At 38.6% G+C, this 23142-nt stretch overlaps 1 protein-coding gene across 1 annotated transcript in view; it reads left to right on the top strand.

Moving 5' to 3' along the window:
• IL1RAPL1 (interleukin 1 receptor accessory protein like 1) overlaps window positions 1–23142 on the top strand; it is a 770120-nt gene that overhangs the window by 204929 nt on the left and 542049 nt on the right. The window lies entirely within an intron of this gene.

Raw genomic sequence — 23142 nt, 5'->3', positions numbered from 1 at the left:
TTAAATTTAGTTGAGATCAGTTTGTACCGATTCCTCTGCACACAGGATGCAAATCATTCTTTTGATTTGGGCTATGTGTTTCTCATTGAAACTGAAGGAAAAGATAAATATCTTCACCAAGTGCAAAGAAAATTATATTCAGATAAACACTTATTAAACCTCCCTCTTCTGGAGAACGGTGAAAAAAGCATTCATTTTATATGGTTTTCAAGAAATGGTTTTCATAAAAATAAAATGAAAAACAATAAATTATAGGAAAGTGTAGCAATAAGAACAAAGAAAGCTTATGTTTAGCAGAAGGGAGAATAATGGAGAGTCAATTTTGTCTTTAATTTCAGTGTTTATTTAACTGGACTTGCTATTTTCCCTTCATGTGGAAAAGTAACTGTACTTCATATAGGACAAAAAATTAAGAAGATGCATAGTACAAATTTAATTATTATTTTAAAATATGGTCTTGATTATATGGACACCTTAGCATTTCATTTATGTCTCCAAATGAAGGTTTGAACCCAAGTATTTTATTGACAGTGGTATACCTGGCAGCAGTATAAAGTTCCCTAGAACACAGAGTGCATGTGAACTATATTCACTATATACATATGATCTTTACTGTGTCCATTAACTTGATAAATAGCAGGGATTCTATTTTATGTACTTCTGATTAACACATGATTATGTAGTCAGTGAGAGGGCAAACACTACTCAGTATTTAGAGGGTTTAAGGATAGAAATGGTAGCAGGAGGCCTCCCATAAGCTACTTCCATTCCCCCATATGGAAAAAATGGGCCAAAATCATGCTGGTGAACATCAGTAATTTAATTAAAGTGGTGTGATCCCAGGATAGATTATATAGCATAAATATAGGATAGACATGGGGGTGGGGGAGTGGGTATGAAGCATATGATCAGTGGATTTCCCATCTCAGGCATAGAAGAAGGAATTAATGTAAATATATTTTAGAAATTAATGCCAGGCCAGAGATAACACCTTATATTTTTGGTACTGAAAATGTTATTTATATTTATGCAGAAAATGCATAAGTTATAGGGTTAAGATTTATAATGTCTGAGTTCATACGTTATGTGCAGATTAACATAATTAAATATGCTTGGACATTTTTCCTTATGTTTATTTAAGGAAGTGAAACTTGTGTTGCAGATTATCATAAATGTATATCTCAGGATTAAAAGCAGTAACAGTATTTTTAATTAACGTAAGACCCTGCCACATTCACAAATGATTATTTTTTTTGGCGGTGGGGAGGGGGAGAGTTTGCTATTGAATAAATACAGTAGATCCAGAAACTGTATTTCTAGTTATAATGATGAAGAGCTTTCATCTATGCTAACCTTTAAGATGCCATTGACTTCTAGCACCTAATTGTTGTTGTTATTTAAAAAAAATAACATTTTTTAAAGCAGATCGTATTTGCAGATACAACGAACAACTATTGAATCTCATGTATCTTGATTGTGATAGATAATAATATCCAAGTCTTGCATTTCTTTATTTTGAGAGAGGAAGGCAAAATAGAGAAATCTTCTTTAAGTTGGCTAATTCTTTTGCAACCTGTGTCCCTTTTTGGTTATTCAGACTTGGCAAATCTCTGCTAATATGGGTTTCTAAAAGTAGATCACCAATATCATGGCCACCTCCTGCAGGAAGGAAAAATAAAGAAGGAAGAAATATGTTTAACTCAATGCCTGATACACAGCTTTCTTGAACAAAGAAACAAATTATTATTATTTTTTTAAGAGTGATGGCTTTTGTTGATAAAGGCCAATTGTTCTCAAAGATTTCTCAAAGTAATCCATGGCAGAGCTATGACAGATCTATAAAATAAGTCTGATTTAAGGTCATTTTCATACAATAATTACTTTGGCTGGAGTGAGTCTTCCAGGCTGTGTGGCCGTGTTCTGTAAGTTTTGTTTCCTAACGTTTCGCCAGCACCTGTGACCGGCATCTTCAGAGTGCAGGAGCACAGACAGGAGCAGTTCTCTCTGTGCCCAGGGTGATGTGACCCTTTTGTGGGTATTTATAGAGATCTGAGGGGGAAGGGGGGATTGGGGGTGTGTGGGGGGGGGTTGGGTTACTGAGTGGCTGCTTGTTTTTGTGTCAGAATCTGTTTGTATCTTCCTGGGGATTAGGCAGGGTTTTTTCTTCTATTGAATTGTTAACGAGGGGCTGCTGGGGGTGATTAGCAAGTTCATTGTGTGAACTGTTCACATGTCCTGGTGGTTGAGCTGAGTTCCTTGACCTTTTGCAGGCTGTATTTTCAGGATTGGTAGCCAGGTTTTGTTGATTTTTAGACTCTTCTCTTTTTTATTGAAAACTCTGCTGGTGTTTGTGAATCTCAATGGCTTGCCGGTATAGCCTGGTATAGTGGCTGTTGGTGATGTCCAGTATCTCTATGTTTTCAAACACAAACACTAAAGAAACCCAGTGGCTGTTTCAAACCCTCTGAAGTCTTTCTCCTTTCTGCCCTGTATGTATGTATGTATTTATGTATGTATGTATGTATTATATTTGTATGTTTTATATTTGTATCCCATCCATCTCCCTCAGAGGGTAACTCTGGGCAGCTCATAGAGTAAAACCTGAAAACAATTAAAAAAATAAATACCACATTAATTAATAAAAAGTCAGACGATATATAGTCTGCAATATAAAACCCCTAAACATAAAATTACTAAAAACATACAAGATGATGGGGGGATAGAATCAATTACCCCATGAGCCACTTCCACTGCTGCAAGCCCCCATCTGGCCCCCAGGCCATCTGGAATAGCCAAGATGTCACATTCTTCCTGACTTATTCTGATCTTACAGATCTGTAAAATAAGTCTGTAAAATCAGACTTATTTTACAGATCTGTCATGGCTCTGCCATGGATTACTTTGAGAAATCTTTGACAACAATTGGCCTTTATCAACATCCATGAGAGTGGGGGCACATTGCAGCTCGGGTGGTAAGTTGTTCCACAGAGTGGGTGCCACGGGAGAAAAGGCCCTCTTCCTAGACCCCACCAGTCAAAATTCTTTGACTGGTGGGGTCCACAACATGCCCCTTCTGCTGCACCAAGCAGGGCAGGCTGATACAGTGGGGGTGAGATGGCTCCTCAAATAACCTGGTCCCGTGCCATGAAGGGCTTAACAGGTGATAACCAACACTTTCAATTGGACCCAGAAGCAAACCGGCAACCAATGCAGGTCGCGTAACAGAAGTGTTATATGGCCGGGGGCATTCAGAACTGTCTACGCCACTGGATTCTGCACCAGCTGTAGCTTCTGGATACTCTTCAAGGCTAGCCCCATGTAGAGTGCAATGCAGTAATCCAACTGAGAGGTGATCAGGGCATGAGTGACCATGCAGAAAGCCTCCCAATCCAGGAAGGGGAATAGCTGTCACACAACACAAAGTTGTGCAAAGGCCCTCCTAGCCACAACTGCCACCTGCTCTTTGAACAGAAGTTGTGAGTTTAGGAGGACCCCCAGATCATGCACCAGGTCTGTCTGGGGTAGTGAGACCCTGTCAAGAACCAAAGACAAACTCCTAGATCTTGAGGCTCCCCATACCCACAGCCACTCCATCCTACCAGGGTTCAGTTGAAGCCTGTTGTCCCCCCTCCAGGCCCCTACAACTCCAGGCACCATTAAAGGGTAGCCGCAGTATCACTTAAGTTACCAGGGATGGAGATATATAGTTGAGTATCATCATCATACTGATGATACCTCATCCCATGATGCTGGATGACCCAATGGTTTCATGTAGATATTAAATAGGAGTGGCAAGATCACTGAACCCTGAGGTACCCCACAAAGTAGGGGCCGTGGGTTGGACGTCTCGCTCCCTATCAACACCGATTAGGTTTGGCCTTGGAGAAAGGAGCTGAACCAGCACAGAACTGTGCCACTCAGCCCCAATTCCTGCAGCCAACCCAAAAGGATATCATGGCCAATGGTATCCAAAGCTGCTGAGAGCTCAAGAAGAGCAAGGATGGATGCACTACCCCCATCCTGTTCTCGACAGAGATCATCTAAAAGTGTAACCAATGCTGTTTCTGTCCCATAACTGGGCCTGAAACCTGACTGGTAGGGGTCCAGATAATCTGTTTCCTCCAGGATTCTCTGAAGCTGTCGCGCAACCACCTTTTCCACCACCTTTCCTAAAAAGGGAAGGTGGGAAACTGGACAAAAATTGTCTAGAAGGGTAGGATCTAGTGATGGTTTCTTGAGGAGGGAGCAGACCAAAGCCACCTTAAAAGGCTTCAGGAACACCTTCTCCTGCAAGGATGAATTGACCACCACCAGTACCCACCTTAAAGTCACGTTCCCGGTGGCTTTAACCAATCAGGAGGGACAGGGATCTAAAATACAGGTAGCTGTGCTCACAGCCCTGAGGACCCTGTCCAATTCCTCAGGGCCAAGAGGATCAAACTGTTCCCAGATAACTGGGTACGTCCACTCCCTAGGCATATCCACTGAACCCGCCTCACACTTGGCCTCCAGCTGAGAATGGTCTGAGCAATTTTATCCATCAGGTGTTCAGCAAATTCCTCTGCATAGCCCTGTAAATAGTCCTCCGAGCCCTCCCTACCCAGGAGGGGCCAAGTGACCCTGAACAGGGCTGCCAGGCAACACTCTGAGGTTGCAATAAGAGCAGAGAAATAATGACATTTTGCTATCTTTACCACCACAAGGTAGGCCTTAATAGTGGCTCTAACCTGTGTTTGGTCAGACTTGTATTTAGTTTTCTGCCAGCAGCGCTCAAGACATCTCTTGCCCTTTTCAGCTCCCTTAACTCCTCCGTAAGCCACGGGGAGTGCCGGGGGCGATGGGCCAAGAGAGGCCACACAGGCGTGATCCTGTCCAAGGACCCAGCCACCTTCTTATTCCAGGCTGTGGCCAGGGCCTCCACTGGACTGTGCAGCAAGGCCTCAGGAAGAATCCCAGCTCCTTTTGGAACCCTTGCGGGTCCATCAATTACCGGGGTGGACCATTCAAATAGGTCCCACTTTCCTGCAGAGGGGGACAGCATAGAAGAATCTCAAGGCCACCAGGGAGTGGTCTGACCATGACAGAGGGGATAATATCAAATCCCCCACCTGATCACGCTGCCACTGCTCCGACAAGAAAACCATGTCTGGAGTGTGACCACTGTCCTGAGTTGGGCCATAGATGACCTGGGATAGGCCCATGGCCACCATGGTAGCCATCAACTCCCGAGCCGCCTCCAAGGCCAACCCCAGGGATGGCAGATTAAAGTCCCCCAAGACCACAAGCCTGGAAACTCCACTGTCAACCCCAAGATGGCCACCACCAGCTCAGGCAGGGAGGTTGCTATGCATCAGGGAGGCTGGTACAGAAGCAAAACTCCCAATTGATCCTGTGTGCCCAACCTCAGGAACAGGGTCTCACATCCAGCAACTTGTGGAGCAGAGCCCCTGAAGGCCAGCAGAGATTCCCGGATGACCATTGCAATACCCCCTTCCCTGCCCTGGGGTCTCGGTTGGTGCCAAACCCTAAACCCAGCTGGACACAATTCCGAAAGGGCAACACCCCCTTCTGGTGTCAGCCAGGTCTCGGTAATGCATGCCAGGTTGGCCTGCTCTTCCCCAATAAGGTCATGAATAAGGGGGCCTTATTATTAACCAACCTGGCATTCATAGCAGCAGCTGAAAGCCTGGGCCTCTGTAGGCCTGCTGACCAGGGTTTGGGCTTGAGCCCAGAGGGCTGGAACACACCACTAGTATAACACATCAGGGGTGTCTTCTCCTGGAACTGGTGCCGGATCTGTTCTTTTTAGCTGGAGAATTCCATCTGCCCTTTGTTTTTGCAACAGTCAGATTTCCAACATGTTCACTGTTGTTTACTGGCTATGAGAAAAGTAGTATCTCAGTGGTGCTCTATATGTTGTGGTAGGACTCTAAGATTTGACCATATTATGCTGTAATTAAAGCCAATATTTGCCAAGTTGAAAGTACAGTGTCTAAATAAACTATGTTTACTTGAAATATAACATGAAGAAAAAAAAGATTTCCCTTTTTGGTAATATCTTTTTAAATACAAAGAAAGAAACCTGTTCCTAAATTCAGTGTACTCAAACATTATGGGATATTTATTGTGGACATTATAGTACAACAGTGTACTCAGGCATTCTGGAATATAGTTCTTTTAAATGTTTTCTTCCAATTTCTTTCATTCCTAATGCTATCTATTGAAGCCCAAGGTAGAATTATAGAATTGAGGTCATGCTTTTCCCAGCTATTGAATATGCTCTGAAAATGTGATAAAAGATGGTTACCTTAAATTATCAAGGTTTTGCAGATGCTGCTGGCATCTATATATATAAACCATTGTACATGTTAAAGTTATTTTAATATACAACTCACTCATTATACTTTTTTGAACACCAGACATGACCAAAAATTGTTTAATATTAAAAGTAATTAATATGCCTTTATTTTTCAGGCAATGACAGTAAATTAGCTTAAATAACAATTGTTCAATCTGTAGATAAGTGGTGTTGAAGATTGGTCCATGTGTGTGTGAGTGTGTGTGTGTAAAGGTTGTATGTATGTGATTTTATGAAGTTTTCAATTCAGAATTTGGCCCGTGGTAATACTTTTGGAAACAGCTTGTTTAGCAGCATCTGCACTGTTTTCTAGATAAAATTATATACATAAAGAATTATTTATTTGAGGAAGTGGATTGTCTTACAATCAATGTTATCTTCCTTCCAGAAATCTTAAAGTCTTTAACATTTGATGGCTTTGTGTTATACTTTGGGCTATTCCTAGTTCTATGAGGTGTTTAAACTTATCGTGGTTATTTAACAACTTACTGTGTGTGGCCTGGTGGTTATGTGTATCAACTTTAAAATCAGCAGTGTAACCTTTTGATTACTATATTCTCTATCGTTTGGCTTTCTGACTAGTGACTAAAAATTATGATAACAGGGAAAAGCTTCAGAAATAAATTGTACCCACTTCTGCAAGTTCAACAGGATCTGCATGTAGCAAGACTAATATCTAGGTGCATTTTGCAAATCTTTGCAATATGGAAGAAAGAAATTACAGCTATTTCAGTCTGGGCTTACAAGACAGCAAATGGAATTGTTTGGGGCTTAAATCGTGCTTTTCACCTCATTGCTCTGGGAATGGATCTGGCTTATCCTCATCAAGGTCATCTTCTTTACTCTCTACATGCAGTAAAGGAAATGATATTACAATTCAGAGCTCTGGCTGCTAACTAATCCTGTGAATATTGCTTATTTCATCATGACTTAGTCCCATTGAATTCAGTTTAAGCTTTTCTAATAGGCATGTTGTTATTTTAGTTTAAATACTGACATAATTTTTCTAAGTAAGCCTTCTAGCTTCATTTATTAATATGTTAATAGTTGTCTGTAGTGGACAATTTCTTATTTATTGAATTTTAATAAACTTTTCTTGAAAGACATGACATATTAGTAATAGTAAGATATAGATATATATACACACACACATACTATTGAACCGTTGTAAAATATTATATATTTATTTAACTTATAAACATATATAAGCCACCTACCCTCCCTCCCTCCCTAGCACTGCACTCTTCTGGGCAGAGAGCTCTGATGTTGTTCCTGGGATCTGTTGGAGCCACTCTCCCAGCTTAGGAGTCACAGCCCCGAGTGCTCCTACCATCACTGTGACCACTTTGGCCTTCACTTTCCATATCTTTTCTAGTTCCTCACTGAGGCCCTGGTACTTCTCCAGCTTCTCATATTCCTTCTTTCTGATGGTGCTGCATTTGGCACTGCCACATCTATTGCCGTCACTGTGTTCTGGTCCTTGTCTACTACCATGATGCCTGGTTGATTGGCTAGTATTTCCCTGTCCATCTGGATCTTGAAGTCCCATAGGACCTTAGCCTTGTTATTCTCCATGACCTTTTGTGGAATCTCTCATCTGGACTTAAGAGGGTCTAGCCCATACATTGGGCAGATGTTCCTGTAGACAATGCCAGCTACTTGATTGTGCTGCTCAATGTGTGCTGTTCCTGCTTGCATCTTACATCCTGCCACTATGAGTTGGACTGTCTTTGAGGTGCCTCTGCATAGTCTGCACCTTGGGTCCTATCTAGTGTGGTAGACCTCTGCTTCTATGGATCTGACGCTTAGTGCCTGTTCTTGTGTTGCTATGATCAGTGCCTCAGTGCTGTTTTTTAGTTCAGCCCTTTCCAGCCACTGGTAGGATTTCCCAGTGACAGCCAGGTCAGCTATCTGTTGATGGTACAACTAACGCAGTCTCTTGTCTTGCCATGGCACTTTCTCTGTTTGAACTTCCTCCCCTGTCTGCTGCTGCTTCAGGCATTCTCTGAAGTGGCAGCTCCCTCTCTCTCTCTCTCTCTCTCGATATAGATACACATTATACTGTATACACACACACACACACACACACACACACATACATACACATACACATACACACACACACTCTGTATATCCTGATATACTTCCAGCAGTATAGGGTTTATTCCCTTCTTAATTTGAGAGATGTACCATTTTATAGTTATTCTATGCCCCTGGGACTTTCTAGATTTAATTATATCAACAGTGGTCCTAAATTTCTGTAATATTAGTGGTGTAGGTATTTCTCTAATTTTCTACATTGTAATTCATACTTTTTTTTCCTGCCAGGAAGTAAAAAATATTATTGTATCACAAATGAAAGTTTTAAGTGTATCCTAAGCAGTCCCCAAATTTGTCAAGTTTCATATCATTTGGGGGGGAAAAAAGTATCTTTAGTTGTTGTTCAGCAAACTTAGTCTTCCAGCAAAGGCCTATTGAAGTACCACCTCTCACTAGTTCTTCCTGTTGTCGTTTCTCAAACCACTGACATTACTACTGGTACATGATCAGAACTGAACCAGTATTACATTTCTCAACTAAGTTAACCATTGATCAAGATGTTGAAAAATAATTCAGTCTTGAATGTGAGCCATATGGAATAGATATACTCTTGCATTTCTGGATTAAACTACCTGTATTTGTTCACTAAGTTAAATTACATGATATATTCATGAACAATATTCCAATTCTCAGGGCTTCTTTTTTCCTTTGAAAACTAAACCTCCATATCTAAGAATAGTTGAATAGCTCAACAGTATCCAGTGCAGTTCACAATTGTAATTCTGTCTCTATAATTTCTATTCTATTTTACATATCTTACTGCCTTCCCATGTTACATATGCAAATGAATATGTAATGTGGAAAGAGAATGTTTTAACTACATGCACATTCAGCTAGAAAAGTCCCATTTCATTAAAAAAAACATTAATTATACTGGATTATTAATTACACTCATCTAAAGAATCATCTAGTTATTAATAGTGACTAGTTGCACTAGCAGGGGATAAGAATGCCCTTGGAATGCAGGTTAAAAAAACATCTTGGCTGAGAATTTTGTTTCTTTGATATTTTGTGGACCTCTTCTAGTCTCAAAGTATTTGTTAAATGTGGTATCTTGGAAGTTAATAAATGTCCTCTCTCTTCCTATTCCTGAAACCTTTAGGGGGTTCCTCTGCTATTGTCCCTCTAGCAGAAAGATAACACTACTCATAGTAAATTAGAGCTCCCATGTTTCTTACATTTATCCAACATATAGAGTGAACATTTGGACAACTTTTTTTGCTATGGCTCTGGATGTTAGAGAAAGGTTGCTTTGGGCTCATATGTCATGATATCCAAGACTGCATATTATGTTCATTGGCCTTCATGAGTGGAATTATTTTACATAATGAATAACTCTGAATTAAACACTTAATATATCTAACAGTAACTTTGTGAACTATTCTGAACAAATTTATCTACGTAGATGGTTCAGCCAAAGTTTAGTCAGATTAAGAAGAAATTTTAAAAAAATCAAAGAAAGTAACTCACTGAGGTTGGACTACATTATACTATAGATAGCAATGTTAATTTGTTGAATGTGCATTTTAATTGATCAGAGTTTTATAAGAGAATTGTACAAGGAACAGATTATTTCTGAAGAGAAGGGAAGAGAAGCTGACAACTCTTTTGCGATGCTGGTTTTCTAGAGTTATTCTAGCCTTTTCCTGTATTAAGGATGTCAGCAATTCTTTTGATTAGAATTTCGAAACTACCTTAAGGGGCTCAATCAGAAGGCAATTAAAAAAAAAAGCTTATTATCTAGCACAAATTAAAGCAGAATTATAAAAAAGTTTTCTGATTGGTATATGGAAATAATCCAGGATCTTAGAAGTTCTCAGATCATTTTTGAGTTAATCAAGGGTGAAACAGCTAACCCATCCCTACTTATTTTCTCTACCAGTTGTTTATTTGGTCTATTTGCATATTATTCATTTATAAAATTCTGTTCACATAGTAATCTTTTCATGAACACTCTCATCTGAACATAGGTAGCAGAACCATCTATGAGCAAAGCATGAAACATTGGTTGATGTATGAATTATTATTTGGGCTTCCTATATCCAATTTGTTTTGGACGTCTTTACAATAGCCGGTCATCAAGTGAATAATTTACTCTGAGGTAACCAGCTCCCAGGCAGTACCTGTGTAGTCCTGCTAGGTGTTCAGTCCCTTTTTAAAAAGCTATTAAAAATGAATTAGCATGAGTCTTCTCAAGAGGGTGATACATATTAAAGTGATACAAGCCTTCTCAAAGCAATTGTTCTGTGCCAATTGCTTAGCCTAAAATGAATTCACATTTAGTGTTATTACTCTGCAAAAAAATTGTTAAATGAACTTCTTGCATCTATACTCTTCTAAATATGAGACAATGACAAGATGTAATCTATCTTGTTTTTAGGTTTATTTTATTTTTTTTAGATTATAGCTACACTAAAGCTACCATGTATAGACTGCAAAGATCTAGATGGTCATCAGATGACAGTAAAGAGATGCAGGAAATCCTAACCCTGGGTGGTCACCTAGTGATTATATAGAATTTGGCAGTTTAGATATACTGTGCCTTTAGATTAAAAGAACAAAGATGATGAACTCCTTGTTTTGCAGAATAGATCAATTTGTCTATTAGCTTCAATATTTTGCTGAACTGTTTAAGTCTGGTTAAAATTCATCACTATACTGTATATTCAGAAAGCTGTAATAGTTTGCCAGAACTAGTACTTTAGTGAATTAGAATTCAGTCCAGCAGTATTAACATATGATTAAATGTTTGCACATAGGGATCTAGCATATGGAAGCCTGAGACATGGGGTTAGGCTGCACACTATTTGTTCCTAACATTTCCTTGGTTTACTTGCACATTCAATTCTGTCTAGGGATCAAAAATGTTTATGCTTGTGCATCTATGTGTTTCTGATGCTGAGAGTTCTATTTCTGACATTTCTTTCCATACATGCTTCCATATTGATTGAGAAAGTCAAAGAAATAAGGTCATTATCTTTTTCAGGTTGGTGAAAAAAATTATTATTATAAGTTTTGGGTTAGACCATGGCTAACTTGGCAGTATCAGGCAGCTGGATGGGGCATATGCAGGGGGCATATGCTAGGACAGTGTGGTGGAAGACAGGACAGGATATATGTGATGGGACAGTGATGTGGAGAACAAGACAGGATATGTGTGATCTATACCCAGTCACAAAGCCTTCGAAACCTGTTGATCTGAGTTACAGTGGAGGATAGCACCTTCTGTTGATAGTAAAAGGCCAGCTTCAGCTGACAGTCCTGCTGGCTTCTGTTTGTGAAATGAGGAGTCTTGCATTTGGCTCAAGTAGAATAAATATCTTGTTCAGGATTGATTTTCAGAAGTTCTGTTTTTGAGTTGAAATACACACACACAGACACACACGCATACATATACACACACATATACTGTACATGCATGTATATACACATACATACATACATACATACATACATACATACAACATATGCAGCTGTCACGGTATCTGATTTTATGGTTTAGTTTCTGTAATAAGAACTGTACTTTAAATAACTCCCAACTTACTAGATGAGGTTAATGACATGTTGACAATCCCCTCTCAGGAGATAAGATTAACTGGAAATTCTCTTATTATTATTATCTTGCTGAACAACATTTCTGAGACCTTTGAGAAGAAAATAATCAGAACAGAACAGAAACTCTATTGATCTAGTCATCTGACTATATCAAAAGTATAAAACCAATACAAGTATACAAGTAACTATATATATATAAAAAGAACAAATTCATAATGTCATCATCCCTGCAGTTAACCCCAATCTGATCTAAATAGTCTGTCCTTTTCAAAATTGCCTTTGATATTAAGAGTGCAGTCTTACTAGTGATATGCAGGTTCATCCCCCGCAAAAAGTAAGACAAATTCTCCTGGTTACCCCAGTATTTTTTAGTTTTTAAGTAGGACTCTAAGTAAGCAGTCCTTTCTGTTGAATATAGTTCGCAATCAAAGAGGATATATGTAATGTCTTCAACAGCTGGTGCACCACAGATACACAGTCTTTCTTCAGATGGAATTCCATGGAACCTCCCATATCCTACCACAGAGTCTAGTTGTTCAAAACAAGCTCTTGAAAAAGCTCTTCTAAGATGTTGGGGCATATAAGCTGTCAAATACTTTTCTAACTGGGAGGCTGATTTGTGCTGAGCCAGCCACTTCAGGGACTTAACTTGTTTAAGGGATGCAGTATTATCTTGGCAGCCACATCCATGGCCCTTTGTTGAAACTTTTTTTGGCCTTCAGATCTGATTGGACTGGGAATTGGATGGAGAATCCATATTGTAATATAGCATTTGAGAGTTGGACAACCCAAGTGTGAGAAGGCATATTACACAAAGCTTAGGTAGTCTACCTGGGTCCATAGATAAGATCTTCAGCCAATAGTCGAATACTTTAATTATTAAATGGCTTTGTATAGGGGGTATACCCAGCTCTGCCCTTATTGCTGGGGTGGGAGCAGATTCGTCCTCCCCCAAGATGCATTTCAAGAAAGTGGACTCTATGTGTTCCAATAAGTGGACTTTTATATATCCCCATAGTTCTGTGCCATATGTAATCATTGGAAGTATTTTGCTGTTATATACCTTTGTGATTGGAATTAGAGAACCTGGGTAGCTGTGGTTGGTAAGCTACCTTATGGTGTTGGCATAGGCTGTAGCCCTTAAAGAACTCCTCTTAAAATATGGGAGCCAGGACCCTGTTTCTATAAACACAAATCCTAGGTATAAATAGGACTTAACCGGATCTATATGTTCCCTATCCAGGCTACAGTTATACCTAGTCCGCCTCTTTCTGAAAATAACTACCTTGGTCTTAGACTTATTGATGTTCAGGTAGTTGAGTGCACAATATAAACTAAACCTACGCAGTAGTCTTCTAATCCCTATCTGGGTGTATGACATCAATACCATGCCATCTGCATAAAGCAGAATATTTACATGTTTATTTTTAACTTTAGGCATATGCATATCAGTTGAATGAAGGGACTTTGGGATATCATTAATATACAGGTTAAATAAGATGGGACCCAGCATACATCCTTGCCTGACCCCCTTGTTGGTACTAATTATCCCTGTTAGGGAACTATGAGCTCCTGTGCGTACCCTTAGGCATGAGTCTGAATATAATGCTTTAATTAAAAAGAGGAGTCTGGGATCCATGCTCAGGTCTGAAAGTTTCTTTCAAAGAAAGTCCCTATTTATTGAATCAAATGCTGTGCTAAGATCTATAAAAGTTGTAAACAGTTGGCCCCCTTTGGTTGCATATTTTTCTATTATATGGCATAAGATAAAACAGTTATCAATAGTGGAGCAACTGGACCTAAATCCAGTTTGTTCTTCAGAAAGCAAGTCCTTTTCAATTACCTAGTCCTCAATCTTGTATGAAAGATATCTGGCATACAATTTTGCTACAATGTCAGTTAGACTAATTGGTCTATAATGATCACCTTTAACACCCTTTTTGTAAATGGGGACTACAATAGAGAGCTCCCAACCAGCTGGATTTTGGCAGAAATTGTTTATATGAGCAAATAGACCTGCAAGGAAGGACCCTACCAATTAATATAACATTTGAATAATTCAAGGGGTAGGAGATCTTCCTCAGGAGCCTTATTGGGCTCCAAAGACTGAATAAGTCAACTAGTCTCCCCTTCACTCACCGGAGGCCAGGGTGGGGAGGGACTATGGGCATTTTGTATATCTTTTTGTGAGTCCTCTAATCCACTGCAACTTGAGGCAATGAATAATTGGCTGTAATATTCCTCCCACATAGAGACAAGTATAGGAATGTCCAGGGATGTATTGTTCCTGCAATATTCCTGCAATCATATGCCAAAAAAAGGCTGGGTTTGGATTTTTAGGTGCTAATTCTAAATTTAACCAGAGAGAGGACAAATGGAGAGACATCTTATGCTTGATAGTTTTCTTATACTCTTGTCTAAGTACTAGCATGGCAGTGTGGTTATTTGAAGAATAGTTTCATGTTAGACACATAGCTAGCCTTAATCTTTTCTCAGGGAATGGCATTCTGAGTGAAACCAATGAAGGCCTTTTATCTGAGACCTTCTGGGGAGGGCCTTTTTGGTTAAAATTTTCCTTAGTCCTGCACCTAGGTTTTTATAGGCTATAAGTACAGAGTCAACATCTTTGCAGAGTGAGGTAATTGTGTCTACCAGAGTCAAGGCTTGATCAGAATTCATCTGTTCACTCAGTGCCATAGCATCCACTCTGGCCCATTTTATTCTTCTATCCTGATGGACCTCTAGATGGAGTGAAACTCATCTATCATTTGCAGTATGGGGTCTGAGGTCTGAATGCTCATAAAAACGTACAGCAACTGGTTGGTGGGAGCTATCCTCTGGATGTCTGAGAAAAGAGACATGTTATTGTTTGAAACACATATATAATCTAAAGTGCTACTTGATTTCTCTTGATGGTAAGTAAAGGGATAAACAAAATTTCGATCCTTGCCCCCTGGAATTTGCAGATTACACTTGCAGGTTTAACAATTGTATACCAGCAGCATTTCTTTTCTGGTCCCTAAGAAACCATAAAGGTAATAGGAATTCTTTGGGAATGTTGATATAATTCATATGATCTTATATAGAGAGTCCTAGCCTTGTATTAAAATCTCCCAAAACAATTATGACTGTATTAGGAATTTTTGAGGTTAGCTCTACCAAGGTTTGCTCTAAGTTCAGTCATATATCAGGGGAATAACATGTAGAAGTTTGCAGGGGAAGAAAAAAAAATCAGCCATTCCCACAGAGTTCTGTAATATCCTTTGCTGTTCCTATATTAGACACTGGACACACATTCCTTGGCTAAAGAAGGAAATAAACAAGTACTGTTTATCAAAAAATCTTCTCTCTGTGTGTTCCCCTATGTGTGTCAGCATGGACAAGCATTGGGGGTGGGGGAAATGAATAGGAAAGAAACCTTGCTTCCCTTTACTGAAAACTTTGAAGTAAGTCACTATTTGCTATACCTGATGGAAAAGAGCCAATATCCTCTCTCAAATCCAAAAGAAAAGGATAGTTTTGCATCAGGTTAAAGCTGGAGTCATTGATGGGGGAGGGGAGGGAATCATCTCTTATCTGTATTGTTCACAGTATTATCCTTGCCTTTACAGTGGGTTACCAGCATGGTTTCTGTTATTTTGTTTGTTTTCCTAGGGAAATTTCTGACAAACTGACAATCAATCTACCTTAAAGATCTTTCTTTTGAAATAGAAGCAGCTGGAGGGCTCATGCCTTCCCTTATTTTAGAAGAGTAATTTGACATATATAGCACTTTGAGAACACAAATTTCAGCAAACACATTTTTCATAGAAGACAAAAACAGGGAAAAACAAGCCCCCAAATGAAGGAAAACAGAACTCACTGTCACTTATGATCAATATTGTTGATAACCTTTTTCGAACATATGTTATAACAACTCTCTGCAGGGCTTAATCAAAAATTAGCCTTTGCAAACTAAGGTGCTGAAGCCATGAGCTTTTTAACAACTTGTAGATGTCCAGAGGCTGGATTTCATTCAAGCTGCCTCTTCCTTCTCAGTTGGAATTTTCCCATTCATGTCTATACCTATATCGTATTTATAATGTATCTTGAAATTAAAAGACAAAATTTTGTTTAAGCAGATTCATACCTACTGCTTCACAGATTCAGTTACTTTTCTACTGTTTATGATCCTGATTCAAACAATATTCAACACTGGAATCTCCTTTTTATCATCATTATTATTGTTAGTTGCACAGTAAGCCAGATGTTGAGACTCCATTTGGCATTTTTATGCACCTATCAAGTCCTTCCCAAGGACCTGGAATAGGCAGAAGTTGTTGTTTGATAGTGTTAAAGGTATCGTTGCAGGATATAAGCTGTTCCAACTCATGCTGTCTTTTGCAGCTGACTGATGGTGATTTTGTCAGTGCTGATGATGTTCACATGGTACTCCACATGTCTTGGGATTGCACCCAAGGCACCTATAACTATTGGTACTATCTTTGCTTTCTTTTGCCACAGTCATTCTATTTCTATTTTCAGGTCTTTGTATTTTGTGATTTTCTCCAGTTCATTCTCTTCTCTTCTGTCTCCAGCTATTGCAACATCCACTATCCAGACTTTTTTGTCTTTCTTATCAGCACAGTCTGGGGTGTTGTGTGGCAGGTGCTTCCACTTTAGCTTCTTCATTTCTATGACTTTGTCTGTTTTGTGGTGCCACCAGTTCTTGCTTGCAGGCAAATGGTATTTCTTGCAGATATTCCAATGTGCCATTGTTGCTACTTTGTCATGCTGTTGTTGTTTGTAGTCAGTCTGCAATCTTCTCGCAGCAGCTGACTAGGTGGTCCATTGTTTCTTCAGATTCTTTGCAGAGATGGCATTTTATGTCTGTTACTTCTTTTTCATTCTGCCTTTGTATGCATTTGTTCTTAAGGCTTGGTCTTGTGCAGCCAGAATTGGACCCCCATCTCTTTCTTCAACTTTCCTTTTCTTAGCCATTGTGAGGTCTTCTTGCTATCTGCTTTGTCTGGTAGCTTTTTTGTATACTGGCCATATGATACTTTGCCTTGCCATGTATCTTTTCTAGTCTTCATTTGGTCCTTCTTGTAGGCCAGTTTGGTCTCTTCAGTATTCAGTAACCCTTCATAGTGTACTAGCTTCAGTGCATCTTCTTCACTGTCCTTCAGATATTCTTCCAATCCCCTTTTTTCTTCTTCAACTGTCTGGTGCACTTGTAACATTCCACAACTGCCTATGCTCCTTGGTAAGTAGAGTCTGTCAACATCACTGCATGGATGAAGGGCATGATTCATTGTCATTATTTTTCTGGTCTTCCTATCCATGGCTTTTAGTTCAGCTTGATTCCAGTCCACTATTCCAGCTGTATATCTAATGCCTGGAATTGCCCAGGTATTAATTGCCTTGATAGTATTTCCTCAGCTGAGTTTGGACTTTAAGATCTTCTTCACCTTCATGATGTATTCACTAGTAACCATCTCCTTGAGTTCAGTGTACTTGATGTTGTCAGCTTGAAGGATGCCCATGTATTTAGAGTGATTTTCTTCATCCAAAATCTTGATATTATTTCTGTAGGGCATCTTGATTCCTTCACTTTCACTATTTTTCCCCTGTTGAGGGTAAGGATGGCACATTTGTTCAGTCCAAACTCCATTGCAATATCTTGGCTGTATATTTAGACAATGTTGAGCAGTGATACTATTTCAGGTGGTGTTGTTCCATACAGCTTCAGATCATTCATGTAAAGGAAGTGAGATAATCTGGCAGATGTTTTTGATGTTTGATAGCCATAGCCTGACTTGTTCAGTATTGTTGACAGAGGAATCAATGCAATGACAAACAGTAGTGGTGATAGTGAGTCTTGAAAGATTCCTCTCTTGATATTAACTCTCCCACTTTATTGCCATTGACCAGCAACTGTGTCTTCCATTGTGCCATTGATCTTTGCACAAAGCTTCTGATGTTTCTACTGACCCCTGTTATTTCTAGGCACTTCATTATCCAATCATGTGGCAGGGAGTCAAATGCCTTCTTGTACTCAATCCAAACTACATTTAAGTTGGTCTTCCTTCTCTTGCAGTTTTCCAAAATCATCTTGTCAGTTAGGAGCTGATCTTTTGTCCCTCTGTTGTTGGGATGGAAGGAGCTTGTTTTCAACTGGATGCTGTTAGACTGTATCAGCTACCACCCCAGTTAGCAATCTGAAAGTTGTTGGTAAGCAGGTAATTGGCCTATAGTTGCCTTGTGCTGTCCCTTTTGCTAGATCTTTCATTATCAGGTAGGTTTTGCGAGATGTTAACCAATCTTCAATTTCACCTCCTTGCAGTATGTTGTTAAACTGCTTGGCAAAGAGTGGGTGCAGAGCAGTCAGATATTTAACCAAAAACCATGCAGTTCATCTTCACCTTGTGCTGACCAATTCTTGACAGACCTTGTCCTTTTCTCCACCATTTCTCCTGTTATTACAAGTTCTTTCATTTCAGCTTCTTTTTTATTCTCATCTACTTCCTTTATCTAAGCTGCATTCTTGTTGTATTTCTTTGGGTTGTCCCATAGTTGTGCCCAGAACTGCACTGTTTCTTCCTTGTCAGGTGCTGACTGGTTCATTGCAGTCTCTCCACAGATGGATTAGTAGAAACATTTCTGATTCGACTGAAATTGGAGATTCTGCTGGTAGTGTGCATTTTGAGTTTCGTATCTGCTGATCTTTTTGGCTATGGCTGTTATTTGCTACTTTATTATTTATAACGCTTCCTTGATCTTCCTTTTTTCTAGGTGATATCTGGTCTTTTTGTTCTTCAGCTTCTTTCTTTCTTCTGTTCTGGTTTGCTTGCATCTGATCTTAGCATGCTGATCTTATTTTCCAACCTGATCTTCCATTTTGGTGGTGTACTATTTGGTTTTTTTTCTTGTTTGTTGGTTTTGCATCCAAGGTGTTCAGCTATAACTGCAGCCATGCTATACATCAGTTGGTTTGTTTCTCTCAGTGAGCTGGTGCTTATATTTGATATTACAGTATTGGCATCATTTAATACTTTTTCTAGCTGTTTCTTTGTAACAAGCTTCAGTGCAGGTAACCTTATTCTGTTGCTTTTGTGCTGTTCTAGATGCTCAGTTATTCTTTGTTTCAATTCCTCTTTTTTTTGTTAGAGGCCTTTGTTCTTTCTGAGGAGAAGGCTCAGAACTGTCCAAGCTACTACTACTACTACTACAACTACTACGACTACTGTTGTTGTTATTATTACTATTACTATTATTATTGTTGTTGTTGTTGTTGTTGTTGTTAATATTATTATTATTATTATTATTATTATTATTATTATTATTATTTTATCCTGCCTTTTTATATATAACTCAAGGTGGTGAACATACCTAATACTCCTGTTTCCTATTTTCCCCACAGCAAGAACTCTGTGAGGTGGATTGGGCTAACAGAAAGTGACTGGCCCAAAGTCACCCAGCTGGCTTTCATGCCTAAGGAGCGACTAGAACTCACAACTTCCTGGTTTCTAGGCCATCATTTTAACCACTACCCCAAATAAAAGCAGAATGCCTAGGGGAGATTGAGAGGTATAATGGGCTCTTTATCATTGGTATTAGCTGATCAATGTTTTTTATCACTTCATTACATTCTGTCTTTTTTGGAATGGCAAAGCTAATTTTCCTTTGGGTTTCCTTCACTTTTTAAGCTCACCACTTTAGTGACACCAGCCAAAAGCTTTGTTCACTCTTCCACTGATGGAAAGTCCCTCTTCCATGCTAGTTCTTCCATACATCTGACAGTTCAGATCAGCTGTCAGCAATCTGAGTATGGGCTTAAGCCTAACTATCAGGTACACATTCTCGGATCAAACTTTAGCCCTAAACTCTGTATGATTGGAACAGGTCTGAATGAATCCCAGGATAATACTTATATGCCTGTAAGTATATGACCCATTAATAATTTGTAGAAAAGGCACAGGAAGGCTAGAATCCACTTCCTCTCTGGCTTGTTTATAATATTGTGCCTTTCTGTCCCTGCCTGCTGCTTCTGCCTAAGTAAAACACAGTATTATCAGCAAACCATTAGCCAAATCCATGCCAAGAATAGTCCAGGTTTTGCTCTGTTGTTCTCTTGAGCCTCGCAACCTATCAAGCCAATGATAAGCAATAGCTTTCTTGATTGTCAGTTTTGGAGCTTTTCACGGTATCTCAAGAATTAGAGTTGGCAATATTATGGTACTCTACAAGTCAGTAGTCATTCTTCAATATCATATGAAGCCAGGTACCTAAGAAAAGCAAGAAGCAAAACAATTTTTTGTTTAAATTGACCTTTTATATTGAAGTAGGATACTCTCTGTATTGGTTCAATCAGCACAATTTAGGCTTTTTGCTAGATAATTGGAAGCTGCTATACTATCCTTTTCTCAACAGTATTATAGTTTCCTGAAGCGGTGCACAGGGAATATTTCAACCATTTATTGCAGTGAAGTCTATGAAGATGTCTAGCTGAAACTTACTGTCTAGCAGGATTCATATAGTCTTATATTCATAGAGTACAATGGGGAAACATACTCTTTCATGCTATTTTCATCACATTCTGCCAAAAATGGAGCAGGCAGCATTTTGATAGTTCCTCATTGCACCCTATTAATGAAACTTTTTAAAAATCAGATTGTTTTATTCTTAAAACAAATTCTTAAATCAAATCATATCTTCTTTGAATCTCACATCTCCATGATTCAAACAGCCCGAAAAGTTTTCTCCCTTTTTATCTCAATTCTTCCCTTCTTTGGCATTAAATTTAGATATGACAAATCAAAAACAATTTATTTAGTTGGTTCAGATAATGTTGTCATTCTTAATTGTATAGATTATCAGAAAATCACCCAGAGCACATAAATCCTTCTCTCTCTCTTAAAACTCAAACCTTCTTCCTAACAACAGACTGCAGGAAAGGACTGGGAATCTCTACATTCTCAAAGCCTTCAACAACAGTTCCCCATTATCCAGAAGTTGTTCCCTTCCATTTTCTCTCCAAGAGTAAAAATGTTAGACAATACTGAGTCCAGAGTGGGAGGTCAGTCAGAAAGTCTGGATTCATGAGATTATTGCAAGAGACTTATTGGAATGGGGAAGCATGGGCATCTTTGTTACGTCCCCCTTTCAATAACTGTCTCCTTGTCTGGGTACCCCTTCTAATTAATGACATGTTCAAGTGCCCTTTTGCACTGGGAGTCTACATTATGGTGCCATTGCCCCATCCCTATTCACACACATAAACACAAAAATGAGGGTACTAATGGTACAGAAGCACTCAAATAACAAGAGAAGAAGTCCATATGAAGAGGAAATGATGGAAGACAACAGAGAGGGAGGGAGGGAGGGAGGGAGGGAGGGGTAAAGGGATTGAACTGTATAAATACTAAAAATGGTCCAATATACTAGAAATGGCCCATCTGGTTTCCTAGATGATCATGCAGGCAGATAAATCTGGTGCAAGTCAAATGTCTCAAACATGGATCCTTTCTGGCAATGATATCAGCAAAGAATTTGTAAAAGTTCTTGCCAGGATCCCCTTATTCCGTGAGGACTCTCTGCTGAAAAATGGGAGCTAAGTTGCTCATATTTCCTGGAAAAAAAATAGGAATTTTCTAATATATGAGAGTGTCAAGAAATATTTGGCAACAGGTATAGACAGTAGCTATAATTAGCCTGAAATGGAAACATTTGAAAGGAGTTATGAAATGAATTACTAATAGTAAAATCAACCAGAGGTAAAAGTTGTCTTGCTAATCATTTACATAGTAACAATGATATTTTTCCTGGGATGCATTTGCATACTTTTGGCATAACCAACTATCTAGGCTTATATCCTTTTGTATTCACTCTGCAATTTTTGTGAATAACAGTTTAGTTGTCCAGGAAGAAGAAATAAGCCATGACTAAAAGGCCTAGACAAGTAGCAAGTAAGGATATAATGGTAGTACAAGGATCACAAAAGAGAATGGTTTCTATAATTAAAGGGTTGAGAAAATGTTTATACCAACTATAAAAATGCTATTTTTGGCTGAAAGAACTGAAAAGAAAAATGCTTGTGCATTTTGCAAATGTATTTGGAGAGAATACAAGGTTTGGTTGGCGTGTGGCAGGTTTTGTGCACTAATTTTTTTCCTCATACATCTACTATGAAATTTAAAGTTTAATATTTAAGAAGTGTATTTCTGCAATATCAATAGCAGAAAAAAAATAGGGACACAGTACTGCTTGTGAACATAATATAGATTACAAAGAACTGAACAATTAGTATCCAATTACTTGCAATTCTTGATTTGTAGGTAACTCTAGTATTATGTTTACAAGAGTTCACATTCAGGCGAACAAGGCTCCTTTAGTTAGATGCACTTTCAAAACCTGACATTTCTTAGTTCCAGCTTTAGAAAATCAAAGCAACTGGAAACTCTGCCAATAATTCTTTTTATAGTAGGCAACAGAGATTTGTGTATCTTTTGCTTAGAGTTAACCTGAATGTGAAATCAAAATAAGGGACTTTGTTATTACCTCACAGAAAGAGAGTTTTATAGTCCTTAATTTGTTTTCTCAGAGATTTTCCCATTGATTTTAATTAAGCCATCCCTTAGCTTGCAAAACTACAGAACTTAAAAAGCAAGGAGGAAAACAACAGGGGTTCTTTTCTTCCCACCTAAACATTCAGTAGAAGTATGTTTAAATATCTTTAAGGTTGATATGTGCTCATTTCGAAAAGTTAGCAATGTAATAAAAATGGTAATGCAATAGAAAATTAGCTGACATTAGTCTAAAATTAAACTTTTCACTATTGCAAAGTCATCAGCATGATACCTAATTATGATATGGTACAGCCAGCAGTGTGATCAAGATCTGAATATATTTAGTTTTTAAATTAAGAACAAAATTAAAATATTATAAAATAAGTTTCATTTATCCATAATCATTAATTTACATCTTTTTAAATATGATGTGTCATTTCATTTTTACTGAACTGTTTTGATTCAAAGCAGTGTACTATCCTTATCTAACACTGGGTAATATATTCTTACTTCTGAGCATTAATACAACAGAAAATTTGTTGAAACTAGGCTCTAAGTTTATTAAAATTATAGCAAATAATT

This window comes from Python bivittatus, unplaced genomic scaffold (assembly GCF_059951505.1).
Source record: "Python bivittatus isolate LINGU-HERP-01145 unplaced genomic scaffold, Pbiv_v1 ctg000350_np1212, whole genome shotgun sequence".
Classification (NCBI taxonomy): Eukaryota; Metazoa; Chordata; class Lepidosauria; order Squamata; family Pythonidae; genus Python; species Python bivittatus.
The sequence above is the reverse complement of the archived record's forward strand: the minus strand, read 5'-3'. Positions and strand labels throughout refer to the sequence as shown.